We start from the raw sequence: 14,079 nt of genomic DNA, 5'->3' as shown, positions 1-14,079 counted from the left end.
AAGTCTGCTGACAACTTTCAGCGGACTTTCGCATTTTATTCAAAAATAAAAAGCTGTATAGTTCTGCCAGGTCTGGGGAAATGCTAATATAGCAGCAATTTCATTGGAATGGAAGGCTTTCATGTGGAACAGTTGTCTTCCATTTCCTAGGGATATTAATGTTGTAACAAATTATAGAAAAAGAAAAGCCAAGCTGGGCCCACACTTACTGTGTTCACAGAAAGTTGTTTCTAGAGAGTTGCAGAAAAACTGCAGAAATTAGATCGGTCATCGTGCAGAGAGAAAGCGGACGTGTCGGAGTGAAAAGGCGATAATTAAGGAGTAGTTCAAATTAAGGTGTAGACAATCAGTTAGTTAGCACTTGGTTGATGAGGGTACAAGGTGAGTGTTTTGATGTATAAATATACGTTTAATTTTCCTGCGGAACGTGAAGTTCACTATTGGATATGACGGTTGTGTTTTGCCACTAGCTCAGTGTTTCTCAACCTTTTTTGGCCCAGCGCCCCCCCAGCCTTCATCCAGGTCCCTCCTCCCCCCCAACAAAGAATTTGCAGGCTACTTTGCACTTACTATTATTTTATCATTAATATAACTATCACTATTGTAGATGTTTTGATTTTTATGCTTGTTTCTGTATTTATCATCAAAAATAATTTCCCAGAGAACAAAAAAGTCACGGGAATAGAAATTATTTTCACAGGCGAGTATGAAAAATTTAATGAACATTCAACTTAAAATTGGTAGGTCTAACAGCAGCCAAAGTGGAAAAAATGAAAAAATATTATTTTGTGCCATTTTCTAGTTGTTAAATATTCCACAAAATGACCAGATAAAAGATGTTCAACATGCCAGTTTAAACTTTGAACTATTTGCAAAACGACTGAGCTCTGCAACATTAAAACATGGATAGAACTGTAACTACATTAATCATAACTCTTCTTCTCTTCAGTGTTTGTCAGTTTCTGGTGGTGCAGCTCTGTGCTGCCTTCAGGAGAATGGGACATCAGAGAATCATCCATAAAACTTCACCCTCATGGCATTTATTGTTCAAACCAGAGCTTTCAGTGGAAAAACTAAAGTTCCAGGTCATTTTAATGCCATACAAATATGAGACAGAAACATGGATTATATCTTTATATAGACCTGTCTATTGATTATAGATTAATAGTTCGTGGCACCGTTCTATGTGTCTGTTACTACCCAATAGTAAGTCCCGCCCACTCCTCACAACCCTTCGGACTCACTACGGCCCAGTTCTCTGTCTAACAGGTCCGGAAAATCCCCAGAAACTCGAGTCTTACCCTAGAGATAGTTTGTGGAGAATTATCTGTTTAAACTGGGGTCGGAAAGGACTCGTCTAGCTCTGACTACCTTCGATCCAGAAGTTATGACCTTTTACAGTTGGGGGGCAATCCGCTGAGTAGCCCTCACAGCGACATAACCCCTACAACCACTCCTGTTAACGGTAGCTCCTCTCCTAAAATAACGGCACTTGTTAACGGCTAGATTAAATTTAGTGACTTAGATTTAAGTCCCAAGGTCATTATTTTAGTTTTGGCTAAAAGCAACCTATAAAACATTTCTACTTTTTCCTCCCAGAATCAAACTTCATAGCTATTTCACAACCATCAAAGAACTTTAAGGTGACTCATTAATTGAATGTCCACAACATCTTTTAGATTTTCTTAAATGCTAATTATTTTATTAGTAAGGCAATTTTGCAAGAGTCAGTACAGCTTAATTCAGTAGCAGAAATAATCAAATAAGTAAAATCAATAATCTAGCCTATCTTTCCCTAATGGTGACACTGAGAACTAAAAGAGGGAAACTTTGAGAGAGACGGACAGAGTTTGGCATTTTGAACCCCAGAACTGGCCTGACGATGAAGAAGGTGTTGCAGCAGCAGGAGGTTCCCAGTACAGGAAGAGTACTGACTTAGAGCGGCAGGTCTCGGGCATCAGGGTGACTTCCTCATGCGCGTAGAGATCCTCAGCTTCTTGTCTTGCAGCTCTGTAGCTCCTTTCTCCTCGTCTCACGATCTTCCTGGTCCCACGGAAGGAACACACCAGTTCTTCCTCTTTGCCTTTGTTCTTTGCCTTTGTCTTTATCTTCATCTTTGCCTTGGTCTTTGTCTTTGGGGGTCTGAACCCAGCTGTTGAGAGAAGTGCGATTTGAAGCCACATGTTGCGGGGCTAACGGGTTGGTCCCCATGTGCAGAACAGTCTCCGGCTCTGTGGCCCCGGCTCTTCTTCAGCTGCAGAGTTCTTTGTCCATCTCCGTCTTGGCTCGAAGCTGCCTGAAGGATCCAACCAAAGATTCCTCTGTTGCACCCACCTTATAAAGGGTTTATCCACCTTTTGGTGCGTTTGCATTGGCTAGCTTTGTTGCTGTGCCTCTCATTGGCTGACTGCTTGGACAGATGATCTCATCTCCATCACCCTGGAGACCTTATGACCGGATCTCTGTTCTAATGTCCCCAAGTTGCTCAACAGTTCCTCCTACCTCTGTTTCCTGCCCAACCTTTTCTTAGGCAAGTTGAAGTTTAGCAATAAGGCTTTAGTCTTCTCCGTTCTCCTATCAGTTCCTCTTTTCCCCTGACCTTTCACCTACCATCTACCTCCTACACAACATCAGTGACCTTTAATTACAGTTACAACATTTTACACTTTTTCAAGTTCAATGTCAAAATCACATTTATAACCTTTTAGTTTCTCTGATTTAACATTCATTTATAATGTTATAATAACCATAACTAATTAGTTACTCTTATTATAATCATAATGTGAGTTATTACAGACATTTCTGACAAGAAACCAAGAATACTCGTTATTCTAATAATCTGATACCATGTTACAGTTTCTTGTTTCACCTTTAAGTACTTCCACAAGTGTAAGAGTAAGTGTAAATATTCTTATAATCAAACCAACATCAACCACTGGTTAAACCAATATTAATTATTGGCATAATTATAAGTCATTATTTTAAATATTTTACTCTGGGTTTTATCCAATCTCTCAAATGTTTAGATTTTATTCTTTAAAAACCTTTAATGCTTTAAAATAAGGAATGGTCTGAACTATTTTAGCCGGATGCAAGACAGAAACTTCCCCTTTTCTTCAGGAAACCAGCTCTTCCTGTTTCATGACTTTCTTTCTGCCTGACTATGATTTTTTATGATTAAATAGAAAAAAGTAGAATTAAAGCAAAGTTTGCAGGACACAATAACAACACACACAACCAGATTCATTTTATTACAGTCTGACTCTATTGTTGGGTCTTGATGTCACCTATGTCATTAATTTTACGGTAATTTTATTTGTTATTACTATTAAACTAAAATCTCCAGCATGGGGAAGTGGGATGAGCTCGACTTTTCTCGACACCCCCTCCGCGAGGTCAGACCTTTCACATGCTGGGAACCCAACACCCTCCTGCAGGTCTACGTCCTCATCCCCTGGAAAGAGAAGATGGTCGTCTGGGATGTGAAGATCCTCCATCGTCACCAAGGCCTCAGCAGTCTGGGATGTGAAGATGCAGATCCTCAGTCGTCACCAAGGCCTCAGCAGCCTTCAAACTCCACTGCTCTTTGACACCCCCTCCTTGGAGTTTTGATGTCTCTCAGGAAGTGACGAATGTTGAAGAGAACCCAGGTCGCTCTGATCCTTTAATAGTGACAAAAAATCCTCAGCTGAATGAAGCGTTGGTTCTTCAGGATGTGGAAGATTCCTTAGGGACAGGGTGATGGGCTGACGCAAAAAGCCTCAAATAAAAAAAACTCTGGATGTTCAGTAGAGCAAAGCAAAAAGCATAAGCAGCATGACTCTTTATCCATAATCATAATCCTTTTCCATCGCTGGGGTCGTTAAAGGGTTACTGGAGTTGTCGGAGGCAACAGGACTCTGTCAGGCAGGACTCTGTGAAGTCCACAGGTTGCTTCCAGGTGTTGGGTGTGATTTCAACACTTTGTTGCAGGATTGATCTTGGTGGTTGTCTATGACGCCACTCCTTCCTCACGACTTCAGTCCCTTTTCCTGTTTAATCCATCCTTTTGTGACAGGAGTTCTTCTTTAGCATAATCCAATTTCTTCAGGGCCCTCCTAGTCCTAAGCCTTGAAGTTGTTCTTTGAATGGCAATCATCCTGTAATAGTAGCCAGTCTAACACAGGATGGCATGATGCTTGATTCTTGCAATGTTCTGGTTCGCTTTAGCTAAGAACTGGCTTGAACACTGACCTCGTGGACCCCTTTCTTCATAAGTAATACTTTTTACAGTGCAGTACTTGCTTCACAAAATCCATTCCATTGAATTCAACTTGATCACCGTGACTACAGGCCGATCTTGATCTTTAATCCAAACTTTCTGTCCTGTTTTCAATGACACTGTAAACTGCAACTTCCCCTTTCCCTCTCTGGGCAAAAAGGAGAAGTGCCTTCGCCTTCCGGCTTTCTGTGACGTGAACGGAGTTCCTCTGCAGGGGAAGACCTGCTCTTTTTCAGCTGTCACCGTTACACCATGTCCATCAGCACCAAGAGGTACTCCTCACCTCTCTTTTCTGTTATCCATGGGGCCTGCTACATCCATGCAGATTGAGCCCCAGAGGATCGTGCTTTTGATGGTCAATCCTTCCAACCGCTGCCCTTGGCGGCCTGCGTTGTATTGTCCACATACCTCACAGCCCCGTAGCACGCGTTGGACTTGTTTCACTGGGATCCAAAGCTCATGCTCATCCAGCTCCTTACGGGTGGGTCGTACGCCTGCATGTCCAAGGGCTTCATGCACGCTCCGCACGACCTCATCCACGTACTCTTCTGGGACCTCCCGTCCTCTGGGAGTATTGTCCCACTTCTCGGCTCCGACAAAGACAATTTTTCTCTGTTGGACATAACAGTCCACTTCATCATTTCCACGCCAATGAGCTCCCTCATGCGTGTGCTCAGATGCTCGACCTTGAGCTCCAGATGCATTTCACCACTTCCTTGTGAAATTACTTACATCTTCTGGACGTACGACCTTGCGTCATACTCCTCGGTCTCTTTGTCTCCGAGTCGCCTATCCCCCAAAGCCTCTCAGGGTACCTTAGAGCAGGGATGGGTCTAGGCTAGGTTGGCTACTGGCTTCCCTTCTGGATGCAGCTGTTCATCTTAAGCGGAAGCTTTTCCCTCGCCTGCACGCTGTACAGTTACTGCAAGGGTCGCGGCTGACAAGCCTCATCAGTCGCTCCCAACTCTATTTCCTAAGAGTTGGTCTCCCAAGTGAGCTATTCAGACCCTCTCGTCTGTTTTTACTGACTTGGTCAAAGTAAGGCCCTCCTACTCTTTAGGGTCGGGCCCACCCAGGGACGCCATGTCTGTTACTACCCAATAGTAAGTCCCGCCCACTCCTCACAACTCTTCGGACTCACTACGGCCCAGTTCTCTGTCTAACAGGTCCGGAAAATCCCCAGAAACTCGAGTCTTACCCTAGCAATAGTTTGTGGAGAATTATCTGTTTAAACTGGGGTCGGAAAGGACTCGTCTAGCTCTGACTACCTTCGATCCAGAAGTTATGACCTTTTACAGTTGGGGGGCAATCCGCTGAGTAGCCCTCACAGCGACATAACCCCTACAACCACTCCTGTTAACGGTAGCTCCTCTCCTAAAATAACGGCACTTGTTAACGGCTAGATTAAATTTAGTGACTTAGAGTTAAGTCCCAAGGTCATTATTTTAGTTTTGGCTAAAAGCAACCTATAAAACATTTCTACTTTTTCCTCCCAGAATCAAACTTCATAGCTATTTCACAACCATCAAAGAACTTTAAGGTGACTCATTAATTGAACGTCCACAACATCTTTAGATTTTCTTAAATGCTAATTATTTTATTAGTAAGGCAATTTGCAAGGGTCAGTACAGCTTAATTCAGTAGCAGAAATAATCAAATAAGTAAAATCAATAATCTAGCCTATCTTTCCCTAATGCTGACACTGAGAACTAAAAAAGGGAAACTTTGAGAGAGACGGACAGAGTTTGGCATCTTGAACCCCAGAACTGGCCTGATGATGAAGAAGGTGTTGCAGCAGCAGGAGGTTCCCAGTACAGGAAGAGTACTGACTTAGAGCGGCAGGTCTCCAGCCTCAGGGTGACTTCCTCATGCGCGTAGCGGTCCTCAGCTTCTTGTCTTGCAGCTCTGTAGCTCCCTTCTCCTCGTCTCACGATCTTCCTGGTCCCACGGAAGGAACACACCAGTTCTTCCTCTTTGCCTTTGTTCTTTGCCTTTGTCTTTATCTTCATCTTTGCCTTGGTCTTTGTCTTTGGGGGTCTAAACCCAGCTGTTGAGAGAAGTGCGATTTGAAGCCACATGTTGCGGGGCTAACGGGTTGGTCCCCATGTGCAGAACAGTCTTCGGTTCTGTGGCCCCGGCTCTTCTTCAGCTGCAGAGTTCTTTGTCCATCTCCGTCTTGGCTCGAAGCTGCCTGAAGGATCCAACCAAAGATTCCTCTGTTGCACCCACCTTATAAAGGGTTTATCCACCTTTTGGTGCGTTTGCATTGGCTAGCTTTGTTGCTGTGCCTGTCTCATTGGCTGACTGCTTGGACAGATGATCTCATCTCCATCACCCTGGAGACCTTATGACCGGATCTCTGTTCTAATGTCCCCAAGTTGCTCAACAGTTCCTCCTACCTCTGTTTCCTGCCCAACCTTTTCTTAGGCAAGTTGAAGTTTAGCAATAAGGCTTTAGTCTTCTCCGTTCTCCTATCAGTTCCTCTTTTCCCCTGACCTTTCACCTACCATCTACCTCCTACACAACATCAGTGACCTTTAATTACAGTTACAACATTTTACACTTTTTCAAGTTCAATGTCAAAATCACATTTATAACCTTTTAGTTTCTCTGATTTAACATTCATTTATAATGTTATAATAACCATAACTAATTAGTTACTCTTATTATAATCATAATGTGAGTTATTACAGACATTTCTGACAAGAAACCAAGAATACTCGTTATTCTAATAATCTGATACCATGTTACAGTTTCTTGTTTCACCTTTAAGTACTTCCACAAGTGTAAGAGTAAGTGTAAATATTCTTATAATCAAACCAACATCAACCACTGGTTAAACCAATATTAATTATTGGCATAATTATAAGTCATTATTTTAAATATTTTACTCTGGGTTTTATCCAATCTCTCAAAATGTTTAGATTTTATTCTTTAAAAACCTTTAATGCTTTAAAATAAGGAATGGTCTGAACTATTTTTAGCCGGATGCAAGACAGAAACTTCCCCTTTTCTTCAGGAAACCAGCTCTTCCTGTTTCATGACTTTCTTTCTGCCTGACTATGATTTTTTATGATTAAATAGAAAAAAGTAGAATTAAAGCAAAGTTTGCAGGACACAATAACAACACACACAACCAGATTCATTTTATTACAGTCTGACTCTATTGTTGGGTCTTGATGTCACCTATGTCATTAATTTTACGGTAATTTTATTTGTTATTACTATTAAACTAAAATCTCCAGCATGGGGAAGTGGGATGAGCTCGACTTTTCTCGACATATGTCACGGTTCTCCTATTTCAGTTTTCTGCGACGTGCGCATATTCTTTTTTTTTTTTTTACCCCATATGATGCGGAGCGGTTGAGAAGCGCGTATCGATGGGGAGAAGCGCGTATCGATGGGGAGAAGCGCGTATCGATGGGGAGAAGCAGACTGACGTAATGTTAGGATTTGAGTTTTCTGTGTTTATTGTGATCCTGTTCCCTGTGAGTCTCTGTGTTGTCCTGTCTGCTCCCAAATTGTTTCCCAGGTGTGTCTAGTTCCCCTGATTCCTCCCTGTATATTTAAGTCCACCTGTTGTCTGTCTCTTGTCAGATCCTTGTTGATTGCAAGTTGTCTGGTGTTAGTCTGGTCGTTCACAGTTGTGCTGTCCAGTCCTGTGTCGGCGTCAGCTCCCATATCAGTCTGCAGTCTAACAGTTACTACCAATGTTTTTGAGCTAGCTTTTTCTCTGCCTTGCTGCCTGTTACCTGAACTGTTCAGAACTCTCCTTTTCATCATTAAACCTCATTTTTTTCACCACTACCTGGATCTCCCTGCGTTCATTCTCACCACCACAAACCACCAAATCATGACACGTAAACCTTTTAGCTCCGGGATTCTGATGATTAAAATTCAACCTACCGTTTCCTACTGAATCTCTTACAGCATCAATAACGCTATAAAATGAACGCTCTCTATCGTGGTATCACCCATGGAGGGATTTATTTATTTAAATGGGTTCATTTCAGAGGGATACAAAGTGAGGGCATCGTGATTTTAGTAATTACATGTTTATAAGAGCGATTTTCTGTTCTTCCATGGAAGCGGGCAGCATCCAGACGGACATTAGAACACTTTTTAATATTAGTTGCTTTTTTGACATGATCACAGCACTGCCAAAATATATGTACAAAAATCCTCAAAACATAAAATATTTGAAAATCAGACACCAGACAAAGTGAATCACAGCAAGGTCATCAGCTGGTGTAACGCTGACCTGATGCGGTGAAGTTACCAGTAGCGGGCGAAGCTAACAAACACTGAATAGAAGAAGAGCTGCCATCGATACAGTTGCAGCCAAGCATGATTTAATGTTACACAATACAGTTTTACCAAGTTGCTCAAAGTTTAAACTTTTATTGTTGTGCATTTAAGGTGTAAAGTTTACCTTCGACCAAACGCCCCCCAAAGGCATCCCAGCGCCCCCCTTTTGTAAAAATGTCCGCCAGCGCCCCCTGCCGTCCTCTGAATGCCCCCCTGGGGGGCGGTACCGCCCACGTTGAGAAACGCTATCCTAGAGACTCCTGTTGATCCACCAGAATAAGCAAACAAGCAAGTATCAGGATTAGACTTGAATATGAATCATACACCGCCTTCAACAAACCCACTGTCATCTGGACAAAGCAGGTAGAACTGTGAGGATCATGTCCTTTATTTTCTCCAGGGTTCTTAATACAATTTAGCCAGATTTGCTCTGTGAGAAACTCCATCAGACACAGGTGGAGGCCTCAACAATCACCTGAATTTAAGACTCCTTCACAATTAGTGAGACTGAAGGACTGTGTGTCTGACCAGGTGGTCAGCAACGCAGGAGCACCACAAAGCACCTTTTCACTCTGTACACTTCAGATTTCCAGCACAAGTCTGACATCTGTCATCTACAGAAATACTCAGATGACTCTGCAGTTGTCAGGTGTATCATAGATGGACAAGAGGCTGAGTACAGAGAGCTGGTGGGCCGCTTTGACATGATCACAGCACTGCCAAAATATATGTACAAAAATCCTCAAAACATAAAATATTTGAAAATCAGACACCAGACAAAGTGAATCACAGCAAGGTCATCAGCTGGTGTAACGCTGACCTGATGGGAACAATCATCTCATCTAATGTGACCAAAGGAGATTACTGTAGATTTCAGGAAAAACAGGTTTAGATTGAACTCTATTTCCATCATGGAAGAAGAAGTGGAGGAATAGAAATACCTGAGTGTTCGCCTAGACAACCGACTGGACTGGAGACGCAACAGTGAAGCATCTATCAGAAGGGACAGAGCAGACTGGACTTCTTTAGGAACCTAAAATCCTTCAAGGTTTGCAGCAAGGTTGCTGGAGATCTTCTATAAGTCTGTTGTTGAGAGCGTCATCTGATCTGTTCTGCCATCATCCGTTATGTATAAATATATATATATATAAAACACAACAGATTCATGCTTCAGTTTCATGTTCAGCCACTGTGCCTCATAAATGCTTAAAAACTAAAACGGCCTGGGGTGAAGGAAGGTTTTTAAGAAAAGAGGAAAGACTACCTCGCCAGTTTGGCAGTATTTGGGAAATTTAAATAAAAAATGTCTGTGGATGCAGGTCAGCCATGGAAATCCATCCATCCATTTTCTTACACCCTTGTCCCTCAGTGGGGTCAGGAGGGTTGCTGCTGCCTCTCCAGCTAACGTTCCGGGCGAGAGGCGGGGTCACCCTGGACAGGTCACCAGTCTGTCGCCGCCATGGAAACCCATTACAACAATTCTTCAGAATCCTGTGTATTATGGTTTTTGGTGTTACTGGTTCACCACCAGGGGGCATCATCTGTCCTGGAGCAGCTGGTCTCTTCCGGAAGGTGGAGCTGAGCACGTGTTCGTCTGCGGACCTTTCTTTGACCCCGTTCTGTGACTTTTTTGTGGCCTACTTTTGGTTGAGTATGCTTTTCTACTTAGTAATAATGCAACTAAGAGCAGCTCAATGTGTAATATTTAGTAGTTAGGAAAGTTAATCTTTTTATATGTTTTATGTTTTTTTTACATATTTGTTAAACATGTAGAGACAGTACAGTACCAGGCAGATTTAAACAAACAAACAAAAAAAAGCACCGCTGCCTTCTCCCAGTGCTAACTTGGAAAATACACTGGGCGGTCTGAAACAGCTGATCAGAGCCATCAGGAGGGGGTGTTAGCGCTATGAATCACCCTCAAGTGTGAGCTTCTCGCAGCCTTCCCTAGCTCTTTATAACACATCGGTAACTTGTGTCAGATGTGGAGAAGGATGGGGCATCAGGTCGTATTTGGGTGGAAGGTGCACTGTCCCGTACTTCGCTGCCAGGAACACAGTTACCTATGATAGGCGCTTCAAAGCAGATTGGTTGCATGCTTATTCATGAACACCTTAGAGATGATTGGCTCCTGCACTGCAGTTCTTACACAGGTAGTGTTTCCTGTCCACCTTGAAGCTGGTGAGTATGTTGCGTCAAACACAGAGCTCTGGATTCTGCGCCCTCAATCCAGGCACAGTGGGCTCTCTTAAAGTGACAGTACAAGTAGTAGTGTTTACCAAAATAAATAGTACAATTCTTAAAATATAACAAAAAAAAGGATTCTTCAGTGTTAATCAGGATTTGGTGAAATTTCAAACATTATAAAAATAAATAAAAGCACATTTTCTAAACTTGTTAAACATGCTAATGTTATTCAGAAAGGAAAAACTTAAAAAAAATAAAATAAAATAGGCTTTGAATGACTGGCAGAATGGTGGTCCGTGTAAATCCGTGTATGGTTCGTTCTTTGGTTTTTTTGTTTCAAAATAAAATGAGAAAAACCAAACAAGCATGTGTTCTTTTTTGTTTTTTTGTTTCTAAAACAAAATTAGAAAAACGGCAATTTCAAAAATAAAGAAAATGAGAATCCGTGTATTTTCAGGCAGTTTGTTTTTTCGTTTGAAATTAAAAATGAAAAAAACGGAAATAGACTCGTTTTGTTGTTTTCCGTTTAAAAAACCAAAATCGGAAATTGGATTTTTTTGCTCGTTATTCGATTTCCCATTTAGTGCACAAAACGAAAATGAAAAGCTGTCAATTTCGATTTTCATTATTTGGTTTTTGACAAGTGGTCTGACCCGGAAGTCCTTTCTGTTTGCTGTTCAAAAACAGTTTGTTTTTGTAAACTGTCCAAATCGGCATGTAATTAATTTGATCATGACACCTTCACATAGAAAGCCTTATACTCCGACTTTGGTTTGTATATGAAGCTAATGGCTTCTAAATGAAGCTTCCGATTCAGTAAATGTCTAAAGGGCTAGTCCGCCCAGTTTTTTCCACCAGTTTGAGATTCTTTAATCTGTGTTTAAAAAAACACTCAAACCGTTTCGTTTTTTGTGTAAGTTTTTCCTTTCTGAATAACAGCATACCAGTTGTAATCTATTATCATAAATCAATCAATCAAATTTTATTTGTATAGCACATTTCAGCAGCAAGGCATTTCAAAGTGCTCTACATAATTAAAATAAAAACAGCATGTGACATTGAATAAACAGTGAGAAAGAGATTTAAAAAAAAAACAAACAAAAATAAACAAGCATGCAGAAAAGGTTATACACAATATGCAATAAAAATATATCTATTCTAAGTAGGAAATGTCTGAAATAATGTGCCACTGTTATTAGATTATTAAAATTTTGACAAAATAAAATCAGACTAAATTTTGACTAAATAGCACAGGACAAAAAATGTGATTTTCGTCAGCTATTGACACCTTGTTCTGCCGTGCGCATGGAGGTTGAGGGCTTTCAGCAAGAGGTTGTAGTCAGAGTGGAGCACTGCCAAAAATGGTCAAAAACGCTGTATGTCTGTGTTCCCCTATCACCGCCCTCCCCTTGTGCATAGCAGAGGTTTTTGTATTTAAATCAAGTTGCTGAGTGCCATGGAAATGCAAAGCAACTGTTGAGCACCGCCTTTTGACTCTTATTCATTTTGTAGCTAAACCTTTTTACCTTCTGTTCACCATAAAGAAGTATGTTTGGAGAAAACAATCTATCTTATCCATTAAAATATATTTTACATGTGTGTTAGGAGCACTGAAAAACTTAGTTTTGGTTGAATTGATATAAAAGCAGAATATGCATGAATACATACAATAGACTTTTGTGAAGCGTGATCTTACTTTGACATTCCTCCTATCTGAAGATGTATCTTGTGATGGGAGGAATTGAACAACTTAATCAAAAATAATAATAAAAAAACATGTTCCAGAGTGGTTCATTGTACATAAAGTATTTTTGTGAATAATCAAACTAAAGGTTAATGTTCACTGATTGCTTTAAAGACCCAGAGTCATGCTATATTGGAGTGGTAGTGGTCATTCCACATCACAATGCAGGACTTAAGAAACTACAGATGATTTATCAGTATTCAGTTGCTTAACTCTCGAGTTTAAATTGAACAACAAAATGGTTGAAAGTATGTGATACCTTCTGATAGAGTATAAGCATTTGTATTTTTTTTAAAGCTTTGTTAGTTAGGCACTAAATATAACTCACGGATGATGAATCATTATATTCTGTATAAACTAAAAAGGAGACAGCTCAAAGCAGAATTGAGTAAATAAACATCTATACATTTAAAAACATTTTAGCAATTAATTATAATAAAATTTAATTAAATATACTGTCACGTAACTTTTAAAAAAATAACTTTTTAGAATGTATTTTTTTCTGGCAACTTTCATTTAACACTCCAGTCCAGTTGGTGGCAGTAATGCGCTTTCATAGTTGGTCAAACAGCCGCCATTAAACTCCAGAGGAAGATTTTCACCCACGCTAACGGGTGCTACCATAGACATAAAATAAGAGTAGACCCCGCATTGGCTGCTCCGGCGCAGGAAATACGGCGGCCATCTTGGAGCGGTACTCCCTCCTACTTTGTTCAATCAAAACAGCAGAAGATGCCTCAGCACTGAGGGATATTGTTGTTCGGATCGATGGATTATTGATGTGAGGGCTCCAAAGACAACATTTAACAAGTAAGATGGACATTTTATTGTGTATATTCTGTGACTGGCATATTACTTTACTGTATTTATGTCCAGGGGCGGATCTAGAAAAATATTTATGGGGTGGCAAGAGGGTGGCAGGGACTTTTTCCCTGCCACCCTCTCTCTCTCTCTCTCTCTCTCTCTCTCTCTCTCTCTCTCTCTCTCTCTCTCTATATATATATATATATATATATATTTTTTAATATTTTGTATTAAAAACTATATATATATATATATATATATATATATATAGTTTTTAATATTTTGTATTAAAAACAATACGAAATATTGTTTTTAACTTGCATTGTTTCTAAGTTAGCTTCATATAGCACTGAGGCTTAAATACAATTTCTTAATGTAGAAATTTCTACATTAAGAATTTTTCTTAATGTTCTTAATAATTCTTAATTATTTTCACACCTTTCGTACTCCTGCTAATTGATATGCATATCAATTGACATGCATTGTGTCCAGAAAACCATTTTATCCCAATACAGAACCAGCAGAAATCTGTCACAAAAATATTAGTAGCGCCATCATTTGTTATTCGATATATCTATTAAATACGACTTAAAATAAAGATTAGAAAACTGATGTTTGATAAATTTTCCATGATATAAATCTATAAACAGTTTAGTTTCTGTTAGTTCTGTCAAGATACAAGAAAGGGTGAATATCTACTTATATCGGTCAATCGTTTTATTTTAAATATGCTGTAGGAGCCGTAGTTTGATGACTGTTATAAATATCAATGTTT

General features: G+C 40.3%; 2 long non-coding RNA genes across 2 annotated transcripts; both read right to left on the bottom strand.

Moving 5' to 3' along the window:
• Positions 1 to 959: 959 nt before the first annotated feature.
• Positions 960 to 8,249, bottom strand: LOC145551916 (uncharacterized). The gene is made up of 2 exons (XR_014087793.1): positions 7,542 to 8,249; positions 960 to 1,182 (listed from the first exon to the last, which is right to left on the bottom strand). It is a non-coding gene; the product is annotated as an uncharacterized LOC145551916 (long non-coding RNA).
• Positions 3,223 to 5,859, bottom strand: LOC145551915 (uncharacterized). The gene is made up of 2 exons (XR_014087792.1): positions 4,817 to 5,859; positions 3,223 to 4,569 (listed from the first exon to the last, which is right to left on the bottom strand). It is a non-coding gene; the product is annotated as an uncharacterized LOC145551915 (long non-coding RNA).
• Positions 8,250 to 14,079: the final 5,830 nt, after the last annotated feature.

Source organism: Poecilia reticulata, chromosome 6, assembly GCF_904066995.2.
Source record: "Poecilia reticulata chromosome 6, P_reticulata-male-v2, whole genome shotgun sequence".
Taxonomy (NCBI): domain Eukaryota; kingdom Metazoa; phylum Chordata; class Actinopteri; order Cyprinodontiformes; family Poeciliidae; genus Poecilia; species Poecilia reticulata.
The sequence above is the reverse complement of the archived record's forward strand: the minus strand, read 5'-3'. Positions and strand labels throughout refer to the sequence as shown.